Source organism: Bos indicus x Bos taurus, chromosome 7, assembly GCF_003369695.1.
Source record: "Bos indicus x Bos taurus breed Angus x Brahman F1 hybrid chromosome 7, Bos_hybrid_MaternalHap_v2.0, whole genome shotgun sequence".
NCBI classification, from domain to species: Eukaryota; Metazoa; Chordata; class Mammalia; order Artiodactyla; family Bovidae; genus Bos; species Bos indicus x Bos taurus.
The window spans coordinates 100,001,447-100,008,082 of NC_040082.1; positions in this window are offsets into that span (position 1 = coordinate 100,001,447).

The window sequence follows — 6,636 nt, forward strand, 5'->3', positions numbered from 1 at the left end:
ATGAAGAAGATGTAAGTTATCTTCAGTTGAAAGTAAAAGCATATATCCACAAGATGTCAGCAAATGATGGAAGTTTTAAAAATAGATCTAACCACTAAAGGCAAAAGTTTGCATTACTGCTAAAACATATGAAATAAGACAACAATTCATATTAAAAGGTAATTTATTACTGCTACAGATAAGGAGAACATTCTATGTTTAAAATGCGATGGGAGGGAGAACAAAATATAACCAAATATTAGATCTGACCATACCCATAAAAACTCTCACACACCCCAACAAATACATTAAACAAAAATACACACATATAAAAATTAAATGTCAAATAGCAAATTCCTTTGAAAAACTGTAATTTTTTGTTTGAAAGAATGCAGTAAAAATAAGAATAAAGAGAAACTGGGATATAGAATTTAGAGATGCAAACGGAAGTGGTTACAGCTTAGAGAAGTTTGGGGTGAAATGGTGTCATAGAAATGATATCTGACATATTTCTCTAGGGCTTCCCAGGTGAAAAGTGAAAATGAAGTCACTCAGTCGTGTCTGACTCATTGCAACCCCGTGGAGTGTAGTCTACCAGACTCCTCCATCCATGGGATTCTCCAGGCAAAAATACTGGAGTGGGTTGCCATTTCCTTTACCAAGGGATCTTCCCCACCCAGGGATTGAACCAAGGTCTCCTACCTTGCACGTAGCTGCTTTACCCTCTGAGCCACCAAGGAAGCCCTTTGCTAGTGGTAAAAATCCACTTGCCAATGCATGAGACATAAGAGACGTGAGTTTGATCCTTGGATCAGGAAGATCCCCTGGAGGAGGAAATGGCAGTCCACTCCAGTATCCTTGTTGGCAGAATCCTATAGACGGAGGAGTCTGGTGGGCTACTTTTTGTGGGATCACAAAAAGTTGGAGATGACTGAGCATCTGAGCACATTTCTCTAGTTTTAGCATAGAAATCTTGTCAAAGCATTAAAAATATGTCTCATCCTCCCCTTCCTCCATATGTTGGATTGAAGTTCCTGGCTTTTTCTCTGAGAGCTGGAGATTGAAATAAACTATGTAGGAAATGATATGGACAAAAAAGAAAATAAATAAAAGCACTCGGATCGCAGTATATAAAGCAAAGAATGTGCATAGACAGTTTGCAGCAAAGTATTGAAAAATGGCTAATAAACCCCAAAATATATTTGGCCTCTCACATAATAAAATAATTGCAAAGTTAAGCCCTGTACCATATACCTGCTTGCATATGAAATACTATTTTTCAAGTAAATATGCAGTATTAGAGACGATTCTGTGAAATATGTATCTCAAGAACTGTAGTTACAAGGCAGCAGCTATGTCCATTGATTTGATGCTCATATACATCTTAAAATACTTTATATACTTTAGTATATAAAAGTATACAAATAAAATATAATCACTTCACTGAAAAATGTTTCTGACCTAATTATTTTTCTGCTTCCCTAATTGCTCATCTCAGAAATGTTCAAATTTTACTGACAACACTACGTTTCCCATTTGAGTCTCATTCAACTAAATTTTCATTCCCAAACTTAACTGTCAACAATAGTCCTTGAATTTCTGAATCCAATAGACACTTCTCTATTCAACTTATTAAATATATTGATTCTGAATTAAATATTTTATCAAGTAAACAAACATGAAGGTCTCTCCATTCTGAGCCAGGTGTTTGGGTTTTCAGGTAAACTCAAGTACTTATTCTTGGGTTTTAGTCTCTCTTTCTTCTGCAGCATCAATTGGGGTATTTAAAAAATTAATTAATTTATTTTAATTGGAGGCTAATTACTTCACAGTATTGTGGTGGTTTTTGCCATACATTGACATAATGCTCAAAATTCTGCAAGCAAGGCTTCAGCAGTACGTGAACCATGAACTTCCAGATGTTCATCTGGTTTTAGAAAAGGCAGAGGAACCAGAGATCAAATTGCCAACATCCACTGGATCATCAAAAAAGCAAGAGAGTTCCAGAAAAACATCTATTTCTGCTTTATTGACTATGCCAAAGCCTTTGACTGTGTGGACCACAGTATACTGTGGAAAATTCTGAAAGAGGTGGGCATACCAGACCACCTGACCTGCCTCTTGAGAAATATGTATGCAGGTCAGGAAGCAACAGTTAGAACTGGACATGGAACAAGAGACGGGTTCCAAAAAGGAAAAGGAGTATGTCAAGGCTGTATATTGTCACCCTGCTTATTTAACTTCTATACAGAGTACATCATGAGAAATGCTGGGCTGGAAGAAGCACAAGCTGGAATCGAGATTTCTGGGAGAAATATCAATAACCTCAGATATGCACATGACACCACCCTTATGGCAGAAAGTGAAGAGGGACTAAAAAGCCTCTTGATGAAAGTGAAAGTGGAGAGTGAAAAAGTTGGCTTAAAGCTCAACATTCAAAAAACGAAGATCATGGCATCTGGTCCCATCACTTCATGGCAGATAGATAGGGAAACAGTGTCAGACTTTATTTTTTGGGGCTCCAAAATCACTGCAAATGGTGCTTGCAGCCATGAAATTAAAAGACACTTACTGCTTGGAAGGAAAGTTATGACCAACCTAGATAGCATATTCAAAAGCAGAGATATTACTTTGCCAGCAAAGGTGCATCTAGTCAAGGATATAGTTTTTCCCGTGGGCATGTATGGATGTGAGAGTTGGACTGTGAAGAAGGCTGAGCGTCGAAGAATTGATGCTTTTGAACTGTGGTGTTGGAGAAGACTCTTGAAAGTCCCTTGGGCTGCAAGGAGATCCAACCAGTCCATCTGAAGGAGATCAGCCCTGGGATTTCTTTGGAAGGAATGATGCTAAAGCTGAATCTCCAGTACTTTGGCCACCTCATGTGAAGTGTTGACTCATTGGAAAAGACCCTGATGTTGGGGAGGATTGGGGGCAGGAGAGAAGGGGATGACAGAGGATGAGATGGCTGGATGGCATCACCAACTCAATGGACATGAGTTTGAGTGAACTCCGGGTATTGGTGATGGACAGGGAGGCCTGGCGTGCTGCGATTCATGGGGTCGCAAAGAGTCAGACATGACTGACTGAACTGAACTGAACTGAACTGAACTGACATGAATCAGCCATGGGTGTACATGTGTGTCTTGTAGCCACCTGGATGGTAACTCAGAGTTAGACCTCTGTGTGGAAGTTCAAATTCCTCACTGGATAGTTGATGATGGAGATTGAAGTTCTGTCTTCAGCAAGAGACCAGGAAGGAGTTAAACAGAGCCAGACCTAGGAATCCAGATGCAAAAACCATGACCGCTCCAGCTCAAGGTGGAACTGCTCAGACATTACAACAGTGGAGACATTTACAGCTCTATATATTCTTTATCTGCTCACCACATCTGCTCACTAACACATTTCCACTGTTACTCTGACCTCTGAGCACATTTGCCCATGGGAACTGGTCTGATAAAACAGGAAAATTTTCCTACTGATTTGCAGTTCCCAAGAGATGAGCTTAAACATCAAGTGTATTTAATTCTTATTATCATACTATTCCATCAACACTTCTGGTTTCCAGTTAACATTTAAACTTTTTACAAAACCCTTAGACCAAGTTTTCTCCAAATCTAAGGCTGAGGAACCTGACTAATTCACTTGCATCTCAAAAGGATTGACTTGTGGTGGGAACACAGCCCCCAATACCACCAGAAATTTACTATTTCTTCTTTAATAAATGAGTGAGCTGTGTTCCTTTGCTTTAAAAACCATAGGTAAAAATAATTGATTTCATAATGCTTTTGACACATCAGTTAGGAGTTTCATCCTTTTATTACAAATGAAAAGCTGGCATTTTCTCTTATTTATGAAAAATTATAAGAGAAAAGTTTAGATCACTTAATATATGGTGGGCTGGGCTTAGAATCTTACACATATTGTCCCATTTATTTTTTGCAAAGGCCCATCCTATGAGGGCTCTGCAATTCTGACCTTCCTTCTCAATTTTCAGAATTAGGTGACTGGCCCAGAGTTGTTGCTATTGTTGTTCAGTTGCTCAGTAATTTCTGATTCTTTGCAACCCCACAGACTGTAGCACGCCAGGCTTCCCTGTCCTCTACTATCTCCTAGAGTTTGCTCAAACTCATGTCCATTGAGTCAATGATACCATCCAACCATCTCATCCTCTGTTGTCCCCTTCTCCTCCTGTCCTCAATCTGTCCCAGCATCAGGGTCTTTTCCAATGAGTCAGCTCTTCCCATCAGGTGTCCAAAGTATTGGAACTTCAGCTTTAACACCAGTCCTTCCAATGAATATTCAGGGTTGATTTCCTTTAGGATTGACTTAATCCTAAGGTTTTAGGATTTAAAGCAAAGTTTAATATCCTTCCTGTTCAAGGGTCCAGCACCACAATTGAAAGGCCCAAGTTTAGAAGCTGATTAAGGTGTGTGCTTTGATTATTAAAGAATCTATTTCTAGTTCTCTTGCTTTAGGTGAGTGGTTCTAAATCAGAGATGACTCTGCCTCCAGAAGACCCTTGGCAATATCTGGAGAAAGTTTTGATTGTTACATCTGGGAAAGTGCTCTGGCATATGGTGTGATGAGACCAGGGATGCAGTCCAGCAAACTGCAAAACACAGGACAGCTCTCATTATAGGGATTTATCCAGCACAAATGTCAATAGTGGTGAGGGTGAGAAACACTATTCTAAACAAGCAGTTCTCCAACATCAATGTGTATATGAATCACTAGGGCATAGTATTCAAATACAGATTTTCATTTGAGAAGACTAGGGTGTCACAGAAACTCTGCATTTATAATAATCTCCCAGATGTTGTTGATGTTGCAGGTCCTGTTCTGTGGACCACTCTGTGAGTATCAAGACTGTGGTCCAGTGTTAAGAGTCAGGTGTAGGTAGTTTAGGCTCTTCCATCAAGAATTTTCCTCCCCACCTCGTGTCTGATGTAAATGGTGGACTCAATCATTCAGCTTCTGCATACACAAGTTTACATGAGCTTCTTGAGTATTTCCCTCTTAACAGGAAATAAACCTTTCAGACATTTGTTTCCTTATCTATAAACTGGGGAAATGCTGCTTAAGGAGTTGAGAGCTTGATAATATTGTAGAGCTCACAGGAAACTACCTGACACAGAGCAGGTACAGATCAACAAGCAGCTGTAATAACTATGACTGAGCTCCACATTTACTAAGATCACTTGGACTCCAGAAAATCTTCTGGGCTAAGAAGTGAGCCCAGGATTATCTGATATAGGAGACAGAGTCACCATCTTAAAGATCTCCCAGGGTCCCATGCAGGGAGCAGAGAGTTTTAAGAGCCACAATTACATGCCTTTTTCCATGTGGGGACATAAAATCAGAGCCCCTCACTCCGACTCTGTACCAGTTCAGTTAAAAAAAAAATTAGACTCTTTTAAGCTTTTTTACTTTGCTTCTATAATTTACTCATATGTGTCAAGGCTATAATTGCCCCAGCTGTCATGTACAGTTGTGAGAGCTGGACCTTAAGGAAGGCAGAATGCCAAAGAATTAATGCCTTCTAACTGTGTTGCTGGAGAAGACTCTTGAGAGTTGCTTGAACAGCAAGGAGATCAAATCCGTCAATCTGAAGGGAAATCAACCCTGAATACTCACTGGAAGGACTGATGCTGAAACTAAGCTCCAGTGTTTCAGTCACCTGATTCAAATAGCTAACCCATTGAAAAAGTCCCTGATGCTTGCAAAGATTGAGGGCAGAAGGATAAGAGGGCATCAGAGGATGAGATGGCTGATTGGCATTAGTGATGCAATGGATAAGAACTTGGGCAAACTTTGGGAGATGGTGAGGGAGGCCTGGTGTGCTGTCATCCATGGGATCACAAAGAGTTGGACACGACTAGGCAACTGAACAACAATGTGTGTAAAGCTCATATTCCTTGGTGAATTATAGTTTCCACCAGCCCTTCTTATCTTCCTTTGTTGCAAGTTTATAGTATAGAATTCATAAACATTTGATACCAATAGGAGTATGAAATGCTTGCTTGTTTTTTTCTTCTGCAAGTTGAATTTGTCTTATTCTTCACCATTTGTGATTCGCCTCCTCATTACCTTAGGAAATCTTACTCACCCATCCATTCCTTTGAGATTTGAAAGTGTGGGAGGAGTGGATGTCACCACTCTTCAGCTTTGAACTTGGACATGTGACATCCTTGAGTTTGTGGAATGTGGGCAGAGTTGACATGCTCAGTGTCTAAGGAGAAGCTGTAAGAAGCTTTGTTGGAGTCCATGCATGCTCAGTTGCTAAGTCATGTCTGACTCTTTGCGACCTTGTAGACTGTACCCAGCAGACTCTTCTGTCCATGGGATTTTCCAGCCAACAATATTGGAGTGGGTTGCCATTTCCTCCTCCAGGGAATCTTCCTGATTAATGGATTGGAACTGTGTCTCCTGCATCTTCTTCATTGGCAGGATTCTTTACCACTGAGCCACCTGGGAAACCTTTATGAGATTACACCCTTTGTATTACTGTCCCCCTCCATCATGAGAATGAGCACCTCTCACATAAGGACCTCTCATATAAAATCCATTCACATGGCTCCCAGAATGAAGATGTGCATGTATCCTAGCATGGTCAGGTCAGAGTCATAGATATCTTATAGTATGCTGCATCTAAAT